This window comes from Arctopsyche grandis, chromosome 9 (assembly GCF_051622035.1).
Source record: "Arctopsyche grandis isolate Sample6627 chromosome 9, ASM5162203v2, whole genome shotgun sequence".
Lineage (NCBI taxonomy): Eukaryota > Metazoa > Arthropoda > Insecta > Trichoptera > Hydropsychidae > Arctopsyche > Arctopsyche grandis.
In genome coordinates this window covers 14,582,462-14,599,956 of record NC_135363.1, presented here as the reverse complement: position 1 = coordinate 14,599,956, position 17,495 = coordinate 14,582,462, and the positions used below count along the sequence as shown (strand labels likewise).

The 17,495-nt window shown below is 33.3% G+C and overlaps 1 protein-coding gene across 1 annotated transcript in view; it reads left to right on the top strand.

Annotated features, from left to right (window-relative positions):
* The first annotated feature begins 13,805 nt into the window (after window positions 1–13,805).
* Window positions 13,806–17,495, top strand: part of cpo (RNA-binding protein) — a 312,823-nt gene continuing 309,133 nt past the window's right edge. Inside the window, exon 1 of the mRNA XM_077437370.1 lies at window positions 13,806–13,975. The gene's annotated coding sequence lies outside the window, so the exon portion shown is untranslated. The remainder of the gene's footprint in view (window positions 13,976–17,495) is intronic.

Genomic DNA, 17,495 nt, shown 5'->3' with positions numbered 1-17,495 from the left:
ATCTCAATACCGAAGAACTTGACCTTACCGATGAATTATTCCGAGAATTGAAAATTAAAATCGAAGAAAGAGGAAGCCTGAAACTTGATTTTTTTAACACAAATTTTAAATAATTATAATTTTATACCGAACAAAACATTTTTGAGTGTTGTAAAAAAAGTTGAAACTATGTATAATATTATGAAGCGAGTATATCCTTCTTGTATTGACGATTCCACAATGGTAGAAACTCTTTTAGATTCGGATGAAGATGAAACAATTATTGTGTTTGACAATGAATGAATAATTAAATAAGGAGTTATCAAAGACAAATATACAAAATACCGTAAATAAAAATAACATCGACTTTAAAAAAGAAATTGAAATATACACACTGACAGGAGAAAAAACCGACAATTAAAAAAAATTTCGTCCCTTTTAACAATAAAACCAAGTTAATAGTTTTTTTCCAGTTAATAGATGTATCATGTATGATTTACTTTTTTTATATTTTGTAAATACATAACTGTTTTTTTTAAATAAAAAATATATTAAATTGAAAAAAAAAAGTTTTTTTACAAGTGTCCCGGGATCCCGGGAATCCCGGGAACGATCCCAGGCTCCGTCCCGTGTCCCGGGAATTGAAAAAGTCCGGGAAATCAGAAACCCTAGTATGTATATATGTACATATATAAAAGACGTAAAGAATGTATGTGGTGGTTCATCGACAAGTACCTATTATAATTAAAAAAAAAACAAATTTCATAATTTTCAAGTGTTATCATATCGATTTAGACTGTGAATTCGATGTTGATTCCGATTTCAACAACTTTGACTTCGACTGTGATTTTGATTTCGGTTGCGAATTCGGTTCAGGTTTCGATTCCGACTTTGTTTCTGACTTCGGTTGCGACTTTGGTTATGATTACGATTACAATAATTGTTGTTGTTTGTTAATATTATTATAAATATTTATTTTAATTCATGTATCAATTCGTTTTCCGAAACCATCCGATTATAGATTTTAATGGACATAACACTGGTATTCATAGAGTCGGAGAAGGAGTTGAACTAGAGCCGGGGTCAAAATTGAGGTTGTTTTAACCGAATGTCTTGATTTTAATAATTCTTTCCCCTTTCCTGTTTTATTACTAAGAAATATTTACATACACATATGAGCCGTTATAATTTAAAGTGGAAGAAGTCCACTTTTCTTCATTTTGAGAAATATCTCGAGATTCTGGTCATATCGAATTAAAATAAGATAATTTGTGAATAAGCCAAAGAGAAATAGTGTTTTTGGAACTGAAAATTGAACTTCCACTACTTTCAAATATAACGGCTCATATAAAGGTTTACTGAGGCATGTTTTATTTTATTTTATTTATACATTTATACCAGGTAGGCCTAACAGGCTAACGTTTTATATAATACTAGTGGCCTGTGTGTACATACTTGTGTACTCAATTTGATCGGCCGACATAAACAAAAGAGTAAATTAAATACGATTTAAAAAAAAATGAATTAAAAATTTAAATATTATTTTTATATGCCGCATCTCTTTCCACGATTCCAAGGTACTTCGTACAGGGTAATGCGTAAGGCCCACACTATGCCGCGTTTCTTTCCACAATACACGATTCCAAGGGGAGAAAGAGAGACGGAGCATGGTGTACTTCGTACACACTCACCATGCACGCACGTGGACACCCATTAGACGATTATTATGTACGATATAAAACTCTGATTTCGCCACACACCACGCAAATTGTTTGACACACATACTTGAAAGTCAATGCACATGCGCTGACGTATTATATATTTCGTTTTTGTAATTCTCTTCAACGCCACCATATTGGGTAGTTCGTTGTTCGGGTTTGCGTTCGCGATTACATACATATCTTCGGAGATTGAATAAAAAGAGACAAAGTAGTGCAAAAATGTGTGCGCCAGGCTACCCGTATAAAAATAATCAAAGAGAAAACTGCCACTTCCGGTTGACGGGTGCTTACCAAATTTTATACATAACTTGGTGTTAAGCTTAAACTTAGATATGAAATTTCAGTTCAATAAACCAAAAGATTTCTGAGAAAAACCTTGATTCTCTAGAGTAAAAGTACTACTTCCGGTTCAGATAAAAATATTCAAAAATATTATGATATTAAATGTATAATTTCTATTACATGTAAAAAAATTTCATTGTCTGATAGGTTTAGCGGTTGGGGAGATAATTAAATTCAAAAACTTAAACAAAAGAAGACACCTTTAAGGGGAGGTACCATTTCCAGTCAATTTAAAAATTTTAAAAAAATTACGTCGTATCGAGAAGAATTTTAGTAACCAATACTAAGTTTTAGTTCAATAGGACTAACGGTGTTCAAAAAATCCCCAAAATTCACAGACACACACACATTTTTTCCCGATCATGACAAAGTGATCAGTGATCGATTCTGAGTTCGAATCAGTCAAAATTTCGAGTTCGAATTTTCACATGATCACAAAACTTCATCTATTGTTACTATGTACATACGTACAGAGGTAAAGTAAAAACAGATTTATATATAAAAGTGTTCGGCGTCTCTCTATAGACCGATTCTCGGCCGTTCGCGTGAGCATTACGGATTCAATACAATCTGTAAATAATCTACACACAATGCCATCGATTACATAGATTTGGGGTTTATTTGCAGCGAAGGGCTGTTTGTTCGCGAGTCGGGCGGAAGGGCTTCGAAGCATCGGTAACAGAAAAGCTTTCACCGAAAGCTCTCCGAGCCTGGTCTTGGCGAATAACGAGAGAGGGGCGGCAGGCAGTCTTCCGGCGGCTTCCCGTCGGCCGGAAGTGACCGAGCCGTGCGCGCTGACCGCCGTTTCCGGTCGAGCTTCGCTCTTACAAATTATTATCATCGTCCCCAATGGCTTTCGGCGGCGAAACGCTAAAGCGGATTAAGCCTCCGCGCCTGATATATTGTGTATGTATACATACATATATGTACATACATCCGCATTCATATGTGTACATACAATATATATGTATATATGTATGTACATACATATGTGGGCGTGTGTGTGCTGTCAAATTGAGCGAATCGTCAAAATGGCGATTCAATTCGTACGGTGGGCGATCCCTTTGAATGAGAAAAACGCGGAAATGAACCGGGGGGTATAGATTTAAGTAAATATCTGACGCAATGTGGCGGAATAAAAATTGGACGGAGATATATCTGACGTAGTTAGGTATCTACATAGGTAGATTTTAATTTAATATTTCCGCCATTGAAGTTGATTGAAAATTCGGAGGGATGTTTTAGCAATATGGCAGAGCAGAGTTGTCGTGATGTATGTATGTACATATATATTTTATTTTATTTTACATAGTTATTTACCGGAATTAGAAACTGAAGAACAAGAAATTAACAATTAATTAATTAATCCATAGAGATATATATGGATTTAGACTTGTACATAATATTTTTTTACATATTGTACATAAATCAAATTTAGATATTTGTGACAGCGGGTAGGATGATATTTGCCAATTTGATGGAGGAACCGTTTCAACAATGAAATCAGATAAATTTGCAAACTCTGATAATAAACGATCGACTTGGAGTCATAAATATCCAAGTCTGACCAGCAGTGTTAAAGATTAGCACGGGATCGAATCCGGTAGCCTCTCGGTGTTAAACATGCAACCATCCAGCCATACTGGCTACGTACATACATATGTAAGCGATCTTGTGATTTCGGTTGTAATAGTAATATTTCCACTGTTTCAAACTCCAAATATGAGCAAAACGGGAAATGTAATATTGTTTGTATGTACTTACAAGTCTAAATGCACTGGAATAAAGTTTATATGGGTAGTACTTGTTCGTAAAAATAGTATATTGAAACCATTTTGTATGTTTCTGTTACTATCGTAAGCGAGCTTGCAGCCTATTGTATGTATTCGTAGTGAAATTTAAATTTTACCAAAAAAACTATGTTAGCACTGAATTCATTTTTCAAGCTGGAATTTTCTATTCACCAATTCAATATAATGTGTTTTCGGTACTTTTATTTCAGTTATGCATACATATGTATGTGAAAATTTGATTTATTGGTTCGTTAAAAAGTTTCATGTATACGAACAATTCGAAACTGTCAATTAAATAGTCTGTACAGTAGAAGTTTTAAGTAATCTGAGGGTTTCGAAAAACAAATAGAAATCCGAGAGTAAACCAGCAATTATTTCGGTGAGCGGAAATTCGCCAAAAACTATATCAACCCGACAGGGCTATAATTAAAGCCGGAAATACGAGAATGCACGCTTTTTCGTAAAAAATAGCTTGTAAAAAACACACTCGATTAACACACGCACATACCGTTCCTTGTAATCTAGAATAAACATATTTACATTGGTATTGATCGTGAAGGACCTGTAAAAGCATTAGTTGAGTACACAAGTGCGACGAGTGAATTATTGATAGGAGGGGTTACTTTCGCCCCCCCTTCACTCAGGCGTCAAAAAACTAGGTTTTTCCAAATTTAAAATGTCGTTCTCGGCGCCGATCAATCCTAATCTATTATTTTGTTCACTATCGAAATTTTCCTCGGGCGCGCTTTCGCTTATCAAGATGCCACGTCAGTTTTCCACATCGCAGCATAGAAAAAATTTTCACGCTACGCTACGAGAATTTTCATTTTTTTCTCCACCCCCCCCTCCTTGCGTATACTCCCTCCTTTTAGGTGCTTTACGAATGTGTCCATATGTTTGAGTATACGTCATAGAATTTCAATTTGACTATGTCGATAATAATCGAGTATGTGTGCTAGGAAAATATAATATAAAATATGATATACGTATGTACATATGTATGTATGTACACTTACGGCCAACACACGTGGCTTCGTTACATTACACTTGTTAAGATTATTTATTGTATTAGAGTATTATTGGTGCCACCATTTTTTGAAGGTGGGTGTTTGAACTCATCGACCCAATTACTTTAAGTGGCAAACTAAATCAATACCTTGCATTTGACATGTGTAAATGTTGCCAGCTCGTGACTTTACGATGTGCAGTTATATACTTAAGTTTTGGAAAATAATGTTGATAAATTGAATATTAAGTGGAATATAACATGCATAGTGTGGTAGCATGGAATGCCATAATTATTGTTGAATTAATTTCGTAACAATAAATGACGATAATTGTAATGGGCGCTTTTGGAAGAAGGAATGATTATTAAATGTAATATTTAATTTTAAATAAAAGGCTGTCAATCAGATCAATGCATTTTTTCAATTCGAATATTAACCGGAGTTCATAGTTTGAGTTTGGAGAGAATAAAAATTGAAATATGTGTGTCGAATGGTAGAAATCCACACACAACATACGGATTACAATGGCTGAATTTTTCGGTGAATGGTCAAAATTTAAATGATATCGTAGATATTAAATGATATTTTTTTTATATCGGTATAATCGGATTGAAGTTAATAGGGGTGCAATTTGCTTAAATGAATTTTGAATACTTACATACATACATATGTATGTAAGTATTGTACTATGGTAACGCGACCATGTCACCTCTAGTGTTCAGTTTTTCCCAGTTCAAGTGTCATCTTCACCTCTTCTTTCAGTTCCTATCAATAACTGAAGCATCGTCACCCCAACGAACAGGTGTGCCGAAACTTTGTGGTCGCTTAAAATCTTCATAAAAACGTTGCCGTCGTGCGCTTTATCTGAAATTGATGGAAGTGACACGCTGTCGTAAAATATGTATTTCCATTAATATTTACCAGCTTCTTTACTTAGCCATGTCTATTTATAATTAACTAATATATATTTTTATTGTTTTCAGGCTCTAATGTCCAAGCTATAGGCTACCACTGCGGAACTACACATATAATTCGGTAAGATTTAATTTATGTAAATTTCACTTGTTCCTATAAAAGCAATTTTGATCAAAAGTACATTTTTATTTTAAAGAAAATATTGCAACTTAATGGTTATCATTTGACTTTGGCGTTGGCTTGGTGCTCTTTAAATAACAAGAGACCTCTCCGTTATATAGTTGACAATGAAGCACGGTTCAAAATAGTAATAGTGAACCATTTTTTTTTTTCAAAAAGCATCGTCCGAACTCCGTCCTTATGCAGTATGAGTTTAAAATTATTGTTTGAGATTGAATACGTCTGATTTATCAATGGACATTTTCATACTCTACGAATAATATTGTATGTACTAGCGAGTCCAAAAATACCGACATTTGACACTATTGATACTACAACATTTTTTTTGTTCAATACCGGTAATATCGTTGTCTACCGATATTAATTTATTGAACTAATTACCAATAAAATATGAATTAGTTAATTGCTATGTTTAATCATTAGTTATTTTAATCAATTACTATATATTTTTTTATTTACTTACTTTCTTATTTATAACGTAATGTTAAGTCCCTCTACACCACGCAAATTACCGACCAGTGTCAAAAAAGAGTAATTTATTATACACTTAGCGGCTCCTTTGAATATCAGGTCAGAATGGATGTTGACATTCTTTGACTATTCTATACAAACTAGCTGATACAACGCTTTCTTCTAAATTCAAAACGATTTAACTATCATAAATTTAAATGATTGTATTTCGGTACTACCGGTAGTACTGAAAGATTAATGTTGACCAAAAACCGGCAGAACCGGTTTCGGTACTACCGGAATTTGAATCCTTAGTATCTACATACATACATATAAGAGTCTGTGTTTTAAATTGTTTTAATATTTACATGTATTTTGAAATAACTATGTATGTATGTTTGTATCTATGTATATACATAAATACATACATACATACATAAGTAAGATTGAGTATCAAGGGAAACAGCCGTTATTAATTTGAGAAAGTAGTCTTTTGATGTAAAAACCAATCAAAAATTATATGCCCCTTTTAAAACTATAAACTATCAGTTTACTAGCTATAGTATAATGCTTTTATTATATTCAAAGTCATGTGGGTCGAATTTTAAGTACAAAGCTTTCGCTATTAAGTTCCATATATGGACTCGGTAATAAAGGTGGACGTTTTGCCCGTCATTGTTCATACACAGATGATGATATATGTATGTATATGCGTTTGTGTTTATGTACGTTTTAACTTCCTAAAGTCATACAGTTCCGGTGGCGATTGCATCTCGTGCGGTACCGCATATTGATTGGGTTGGGTCGTTGCCCGTTGCGCCTCTCCATCATCAGATCAAGAACCGACCACTAATCATCATAATCAGCCATTCTAAAACTGTTCGAGGCGTCTTCAAATCCCATAGACCTCAAGGCCGAACCCGTTGGTTTCGAGAGCGCCATGACTTTGACCTTAGAAAGTAAATTGCTCGAACGATCCAGAATAAAAATATTGTACATGCGTCGTTTATTACCATTTTTTCTTCAGATTACAATATGATACATATACATACATACTATGTGTTTAATACAAAGTCAGTGGCGTGCGTGGGGCTTATGTATATTACATAGATTCGCGGCATCGTTATCGATTGCTACGAGTATTTCAGGGCCGCGCTACTTAAAAATATGCACACTTCGTTTCACCCATGGAAAAGGGCTAATGAGAAAACCTTTTCAATTTTCCGCGTGACCCTGGACCGAAAGGATACGTTCTCTCGGGAGAACGAAAGGGAAATCCCGCAAGGAAACGGACTTCGCGTTTAATACCGACGTGAGTGTGTTACCCGTGTAACAAACCATCAATTTTTTAGTGTCTCATAGGTAACAGACCCTTAAATTTATGATACGTATGTATCATATGATTAAATTGTTACTTTGGGCTTATCCGGACGGGCACTCTCTTTATTACCATCAAAGGTGATCTTTGGAGAATTGTAATCCTATAATTTTTAAATATATACATAAATACTACATACATATATGTGTATGTATGCATGTTTTGAAATAATTGAAAAAATAATCTAGTATTAAATTTCAACGCTACCATTTTATAAATTGCATTTTCCTTCTTCTCCTCGGTATCTTATTGATGGGAATTTTGCATTACATTTTCATTTTCTTGTCAACATCGTCAAGTTTAGTACATCTTCGTCTTCATCTTAGTATTTTATCTATAGATAAAGTATAACATAATATGTGTCTACTAAACATCAGTATGCTTTATACGTAAAATATAAATGTAATCATTTAATGATAAAAATATAATAATAAATCTGTCGCCTTCCCCATGTATTCAAATAAATAAATAAATAAATAATAAAGAAAAACATGTACATACATATGTACTGATGTTCCATAGTTAAATTTTATAATACATATGTATGTATAACCGAATGAGGGTTTGAATGTGATAAATTGATAATGTGTCAGCTTTAATCATAGATTAATGGAGATATGTATATAATCACGTGGAATTTGAATACATTGATAGCCTACTAACTTTTATTTTTATTTTTAAATTACCCTAAAATATAATATTATGATAGTAAAGGGCAGTAAAATATACAAGTATTATATGTACAAATTTGCCTCCATTTTTTTTTTTATTTTTTTTTTATTTTACATCTATACCAGGAAGGCCTTACAGGAAAATCCCAATGCGCCTTCCTGGCCAATTACAAATACAAATGCAGCATTTTTTTTTAATTATAAGTCGTTGAATTGCGAGACACTGAAAAAACTCGCAAATTAACGAGACATCTATGAATTGTACATAAATTTTTATTGTACATCCATCAAATTTCAAATAGTGGTGACATAGTAGGTAGGAAGGATTTTTAGCCAATTTTTTTTTCCGGGAACCGTTTCAACAATGAAATCAGAGAAAATTGGCAAACTCTGATAGGAAACGATCAGCCTGGAGTCACAAATCCAGGTCTGACCAACAGCATACTCTGAAAAATTCATTTTCATTCAGGGATAGAACCCGGCACCTTCTTGACGGTAAGCAGAAGCTTAACGTCCGAGCTATGCTGCTGGCTAAATTTATTTACTATATTTTTCGGTACAGTTGTTTTTCTTAAGGTTTGATATACTAAATACAGAATCGAATTTAGTATAACAATTTCGTAAAGAGTGTACATACATACATACATATGTATATGCAGATTATTATGGTCAACTTTTTCAATACAGCATACATACATATGTATGTAGTATATAAGTTATATATAATCCATTTCTGAAATTGTGTGTACATTAGGCTACATCGAAACAGCGAATTTTGGAATTTGCAAACACTTCTACATAGTTGGAAAAGATGTTGTGTATCAGGTATCTTAAAAAATATTTGCACTGCCGCCAGCCCACTCAAGTTTGTGAAAATCGTAAATTTCACAGATTTTTTTGTTTAATTTAAGCTTTTAGTCGTTTATTTACTTCTTCATTTATATCATTTGTTCCATTTTATGGAACAATTTAAAATAAAAAAAACTTAATTTGGGATGTTCCTTCAAATTGCTAAGGTACGAAAAAAAATCTGAAACTTTGTCGCGCGTACCTTAAATGCCAGTATTAGCGCGTCTCCATCCATTGTTGATATTCCTTTAAACATCGTTTCTCATATTATGCAATTATACATATACATACATTACATACATATGTATATCACATGCATATTCAAGACTGATAGGCGAGTATACAACGCGTAACAACAATGTTCATATGTACGTATTATACAATATAAGGGATGGGTTATATTTACCTTGATATCACTCATATCTCGAGCGTGCGTTCAATTTATTATTTATTGCACGTCTAATTCGAACGTAATATAATGGAAATGTTGCTTTTATTTAGTGTGTGGGACGGTTACAGTATTGCATTGTTTGTATTTTTTCCTCACAATATCCTATTATGTCCATGTTACGTGGGCCACCATAAGATCCTCGTGAATCATCTGCTACGTATAACCTCGGATCGATATCTTCAATTAAACGCATGAATCACGATCTCCTTTTACGTCCGAAAATAATAATTAAACGTCGATTGTTTAACAACTGCGACGTTCTATATCTTCGAATGCGAATTAATTCAAATTGGGATTAATTGAATGTCATTGTGTGGCGGATTTCGTTCGGAAGCAACGAGCGATGCCCCCCCCCCACCCCGGTTTGCTAATTGCACGTCTTGCGAAAAAAATGGATACAGGTCAAATTTAGGTTGCTAATTTGATTCGGATCGAACCATTTATGTGCGACATTTAAAAAAAAATTGAAATTTATTGAATCAAACCGCGGTTGCTATGTGATTTCTTTGTGAAAATTTGTAGAAAACTTATAAGTCGTAAAATACTACTCTTCATTTTGGCAAAAAAAATTAATTAGCTTTCTAAAAATGTGTGAAACATCGGCAATATTATTTATAAGACTACTAAATAAAAATAAATTTTGTATTATTCATTTTATTATTTAAATGCCAGTATTTCGTGATTTTCCTTATTATGTACATATGTATATGTACATATGCATACATACATATAATATAAACAACTAGTGGTTTTACCCGGCTTCGCTCGGTATTTGTAATATAAGTCGCTTAAACATGGCTAATCTAATCATTAAACAGTAAACAAGTCATTTGTTTTTTTATTAAATTTGTTTGAATCTGAAACTGAAACAGTAATCCGGATCTGGAACTGAAAACGGAATCGAAATCGAAATCGAAAACGGAATCGAAGGCGATATCGATATCGTCGTCATAGAAAGTTAAATTTTTTCCATGAACCATAACTTATATATAATATGTACATACATACACAGGACCCCGCAGAGAGGATTTCCGAACCCTGGAAAAATAATTCCATACCTTATGACAAACCGAAAAAAAAAACTTAAATATATAATTTTAATATGCAAAAAATCTATCAGAACTATTAGAAAAATACCTATATTTTAAATGCTATTTTTTTTTAAATAATCGAATAAGAAAGTATGATATAACAGGTATGATTTCACTTGGACACAGAGAATGCGCGGATCGAAAAATAATAAACATTTACCATTAAAAAAATATGTGTATTTTTATGCAGAATAATATAAAATATCAATATCGATCAGTCCAACGTCCCAACATGGGGCCCCTGAAGTAGTCCGGGCCCTGGAACTTTAACCCCAGCTCCCCCCCCTCTCAGCGGCCCTGTACATACATACATACAAAGTCTCTTTCGAAATTATATAAAATATACTGAAATTTTACCGTATATATAATTTATATCGCTTTCACTTTTAGATGAGGTAATAATATAAGTGCAAAGTATCTCGAGTATATAAAAGGAAAACTGCATTTTTCACCAAAACCGTAGCACAATTATTGGTTTTGGAAATTAGTCGTTTCATACCGAAACCGTAGTGATATTCGAGACTATTTAATCTACAATACATTAGTAAAACACACAGTGTGATGTCGCAAATACATATGTACTATGTACATACGTTATCTCATGATCCATGCAGAAAACTTTGAAACTTTGGTAAAAATTGATAAAATGGCAAAAGTGTCCAATATATAGAATTTCAACTTTATTCATATGTATGTTATGTACATACATACGTAGTGTGAAAACTGAAAATTTAGTATCTACGTACGTTCGAACGATTACAGGATATACGGCTTGGATTTAAATCGACTGTACTATTTTCAACGGTCACGGCTTACATACATACATACATACATATGTACATATATTTACGTTCACCTTTGTACGGCGCGACAGTGGACCAAGTCCAATTTTTAAACAGCCGAAATGCGCAAAAATGTACATATTATGAATACTATACCGAAGATCGCGAGTCGTGCAAATCCCATATTATAAACGTACACGTGTGGGCATATTATGTGTGTACATACGTACATGTACGCAAATTGGCGTTCAACGAGGCGCGACGCTAAATAGCGGATTAAAACGGTGCGGAGAATAAGGTCGACCCTCGTAAAGCGAACGACGCTAAGCGAAATCACAATGTAGCGAATTAATTATTTTAAATTTTAAAATATTTAGTTAGGGCGTGCGAGGGGGACGCGCGTATCGCGCCGGAACGAGACGGCGATACGTTTCCGTGTTGCGCATTTCGCTCACCAACACTCGTGCGATATTTCATACACGGATATGACACCTGCTGAACGCGCACCGCTTCTCAACATTTTCGTTCCAGTTAATTGTATGTATGTTTATTCGACGTGTGTGTGTGTGTGTGCGTCTTTTTCGTAGCTATGCTTCGGGCACGAGTCTCTTACGGTTGGCAATTAAAAATAATTAAAGAAAGAGGCTGTTTGTTTGTAAATAATGTAGACGGCATACAAAATATCGTTGCGCGTTTAACGAGCGTGAAAATAAATAACGACGCGATGTTGTTTTTTGGTATCGTGTCGCGAATCGAAATAATTGTGTCTAATTGAATTTATGTCAAAATATGCCATATTTACATTTTATACGGCGGTATATACACTGTGTCGTTTTCCTTTTGCGAGATTATTGTGCTCAATATGTAAATATTAAGTATTTTGGAATTGCGCTCTCTATGATGAATTAAACATGGTGTACAATTACGCACTCGAAAAGTGTTTTTGTAATTTTGCATCGCTGTTGAAAGCTGTTGTCGAAAGCACCGATTAATTGCGTGTGAATTGTTTAGATACAATTTGTTATTGTTATGAGTTGTTTTTTTTTATGAATTTGAATTCTTATTAAAATATGTATTAGTTATGTTTGTGTTTGACCATGTAATGATTAGTAGAACAATCTGCATTGACTTGTCTGTTTGGCCGAGTGTGAACAATGTAATTTGTATTATTAAAAAGAAGTTTATTTAAAACAGCGATGTTATATCTGGTATATGATTCAGTAGCTTCGAAAATTTTGATATCTCTTTTATTGAAGAATTGGTCAATTTTGTACAGGAAAAAAGATAAATGTAGATATCGACTCATGACGTCCAGCAGCATAGATCAGTGGTTAACGTGTAATGCTTTTAATTGTGAGGTCGCTGGTTGAATCTCTGGAATTGTGCAGCTGGCCAGACCAGGATATGTGACTCCAAGATCGATTGTTTCATACCAAAATTTGCCAATGTATCTAATTTCATTGAAACAGTTCCAATGAATTGGCAACCCTGTCCCATTTTTCGCAAAACTCGAGTTTACAACATCTCGAATTCGCTGATTTATAAATTGCTGTAAATTTGTCCATAGATGTCTCTATGATTTTAATCGATGTTTGTACTTGGCCTTGAATAATACTTGCAATACATATGTACAATGTTTATCCATAAATAGATGTCGTGTAAAACAAAATAAATTGGTAAAATAAATAAAAAAATGTGACATTCACAGAAAGTTCACAGAAAAACGGAAAAGAAATTAATTTGTTTTTTTTTTAATTATATGATTCATTTTTAGTCCTCCCCCTCTGGTAATTGTATGATGTCGGTACAGCGAGCAATATGTCTCGACGAATTCTCTTCGATGCTATTTACACGCCACCTTTATTTAACAATCAAATCGATTCATCATCATCAATCATCCAATCATGATATGAGTAATAAATAACACGTTACACTTTTTCCTCGCAGAAACGATGCATGCAATCAAAATTCAATAAAAACATAGAGAAGGAGGGAGGGGGAGGGGTTTTGGTGGTGGGTGGTGGGTGGGGGAGGGCGACGAAACAGTTGTAGAAGCGCAAGGGCGACGCAAAGGTAATCCGCGGATATGAGCGAAAGGGACACGCGCATACGGCGCGAGCGAGACGGCAGCATCCATAGGAAAAGGAAACGCCAGACATACGGTGTAGAGCTGTGTTAGCTGTGCTGGCTACCTTTGATCAGTTCGGCGCGCATGCCGCATACGGGCCACGCGTCGCGTAATATATTGCACAATCTTATTGATCTCGCGACTGGACACTCGCGCCAAATTCGTACAGAGTTTGAATTCGGGACCAGTCCTCTCTGCGCGTAAACAAAACCACGTGTTGAACCGCAGAACGCCTCCAGTAATTATTTTCATGACTAGTGTGTAACGAATGTGTCCGTTTATTGTTTTCATGAGCTTGTTTCTACATACTCTGTAATCATATGTATGTGTGTGTGTGTGTGTGCACTTTATAAGTTTGGACTGTATGATCAGTTGATCATTGTGCGTATTTCGTGATTGTGATTTTTGGATAAAAGTTTTCAAACATTTCATACCATGGGTTGCTTTCAAAGTGGTGACATTTTTTTTATTCGCGTTATACAGTAGCAAGGCTCAGCTAATTATAAGCTACATAATACGTTAAAAGAAAGTTTATAGTCAATCCTTCTATAACGCGCTAGATCTGTAAAAGAAGAAAACGGAATAAATGTAAGAAAAAAAAAAAAAAGGAAATTGTAAAAAAAATGTGATTACTATCAAATTTTTTCAAATTATTTTCTTATACCGTTTTGTTGAACCGAATCAGTACGTTATAGGAGGGTTTTGAAATTTTTGAAATTTACAGATGCTTTGTATGGTTTATAAATTGTGTTCACAATTCGGTTATTCTAATAACTAGAGGTAGGATAGTCACAGTGCTATCCATTGTTCGGCAAACCTTTAACAATGCATTTACAACCTTTGAACAATACACGGCCCCCTCAGGCTCCGGTGACTACTAATAACTACTAATCCAGTGATCATTGTCTGTTTTAAACATTATTTTTCTTGTTAGTATTTTATGAGTATCTTATTTTAATTTAAGTGTACGATCATTATCTTATTTTAATACGTCCTTAATTTTTAAGCATTGTCCTTTATTTCACTGCTCTGTCATATAGATTTATTTATTTTATAAAATTTACGTTTTTTGTGTTATATTTTGTAATACCGCCGAAATTACCGCCGAAATATTTATAGGTAAAATTCATAAATTTGAAACGAAAACAAATTGGAATGGAGACTTATCAATAATTACTAAATTTGACTCATTTATTTCGAATATGACAAAGATTTTGTTGGTTTCTTTTTGTTTGGGGGATATGGGCGTTTAAAAATTTGCGCAACTTTGACAGTTTTTTGGCTTTTAGTTTTTAGCTCAAAATCTGGTATTTTCCTATTAATAATGTTATCTATCAAATTGAAAAAGTCAAAAATATACTTTTTTTACAATTTTTTTCCGCGATGTAATGAGCTTATTTCGCCAATTTTTTCACTTTACCACGTTAATAAAAATTGGTTTTCTATCTTTATATTTTTTGTCTAAACTTAATATTTTATATTACGGTAAATGTCGATTTCAGTAATGTGTAATAAATATGTTTTTTTAAAATTCAAAATTGTGTATGCTATTACATAGTTAATGTTATAAACTTATATGTAAAGCATTTTTTGAAGTTATAAAACGATTTTGTCATTTATTTTCTCCAAAAAATATGGTCACCGTATCCAACATATAAAATAAAAAAACTTAAAACCTACATATATACAATTCTTAAAAACGTTCATAATGCATTTTATACGCATATATTATTTTGGACTGAAAACTCTTTAAAGTCGACGGATCTAAAGATAGGGGGGGTTGATTGTACGTAAAAAGTAACAAAGTGAAGTAAAAAAATAATTAACTCAAAATAAGTCGACATGGTGAAAAAAAAAATAACACGAGTTATCTATTGAAACTTCATCTCTTTGAAACAGCTTTACAACTTTAGGTAGTAGTTGAATACATATGTAAATTTTACGATTCAAAGATATTGAAAAAAATGTTTGTAAATAAAATAATATCCCTTGTACTTTCGGGATAGTGGGCAATTTTTGTATTTATTACTACTACTATTGATTAGTCATTTAAAAAAATATTATTATTACTATTAAAAGTATTATTATCATAAGTCAATTTATGTGAAGTTTTAAGTGAATTGGTTGCAAAATAAACCTCGTCATTTTGCTAACCTACCTGAATAATTATGTATGCATGTTCGATTCTAAAATTATTCAGAGCTAATTTTGAAAATGATATTGTGATGAACAAAGCGACCTTCTCCCGTATTTTGCTTCCCTCGAAACTAGCATCTTGTTTAAAATACGACCGTATTCAAAATAAGTTTGCTGAACCATCGGTATGCTTAGGAATTCTTGTATCTCAGAGTGGCGAAGTTTCTCACTGGGTATAAGTTTTACCCCTTACGGTAGTAGGACGAGCTTGTTTAAGATTTAGTTTGAGGGCTGAAAATAATTAGTTAAGTTAGTCACGGTTGGACAGTTATTATCGAGTTCGATACAGTTTACAAATAAAAATTGTCACTCACACACTACAATATGTACATACATATGTACATAGGTAGTGGCCGGTGTACGATTTTTCAATTCGTCATACTCGTTTCCGAAAAAAGGTTCGGCCGACTGACTTTGCAAACAAAAGAAAATAAACTGTGAGAGCTGAGTGACGTTTGCGGTTAAAGAAAATTTATCACAGATCTCAGTTTAAAATATTAAACTGTATACGTTTTGTATTATAGTATGTAATACAAAGCGCGTTCGGGTCACGGCGGTTGATTTGTATCGTCCATAATCTGACGATCGAATTTGTAGCACGATCACTCTGCTCGTATGATGTGTTATATTATACTTATTATGCATTCTTCGCACATGGATAGTTATCGTGTAAAAAGTTTAATAACAGTGATCTGGAATTAGTCATTCCATTTTACCGTATCGGTTTCGGAATCGTGAGCATGCGTTTGACCCCGGTAAAATTTAGTTCGGACGAAATATGTACATACACACGTACAATATGTAGTGGGTATTTGAAATTGTAATTCGTATAATTTATCTGTGAAAGTTAGGCAAACGGTTAGAATGTTTTATTAAATTTTTTTTCTTCAATTTTATAAATTATAAATTTGAAATCATATTCAAATAGTGTTGATATTCATATTCATATAATATTCAAATATTTAATAGGTAGGATGGTTTTGCCAATTTGACGAGGAATCATTTAAACAATAAATTGGCAAACTCTGATAGGAAACGATCTATTTGGAGTAAAAAAAGTCCAAGTATGACCAGCAGTACTGCATAAATACTTCCGAATAAATTCTTTTCAATCGAGGTCAGCCCAGGGCTTGAACCCGGGAACCTCTCGGTGGTTAGCATTAACAACCAACCACCGAGCTGTACTGCTGCCTAATAACTTTTACGTACATTATAATAAACGTATATTTGCAAATTTATGTACAAGCATATGAGAGCTTTCACAAACAAAATATTTTAAGTTGTTGAATTTATTTTAAAAGAGAATTTTAATAGTTTTTACTTTGTCCATGTACATACATAGTAAGTTTTGTGATCATGCGAAAAATCGAACTCGCGATTTTTTAATTAAAAAAAAATATATATTTTTGGATCTAATTTAGGCTTTTTTGCTTTAATATATTATATGTAAATACATCAATTAGTATGTAAATTTTGTGTATTTGTAAATAGTACCTATATGTACGTATTTAAAATTATGTGAAAATAGTTTTTCGTTAACGTGATTTAAAATTCTTATTTAT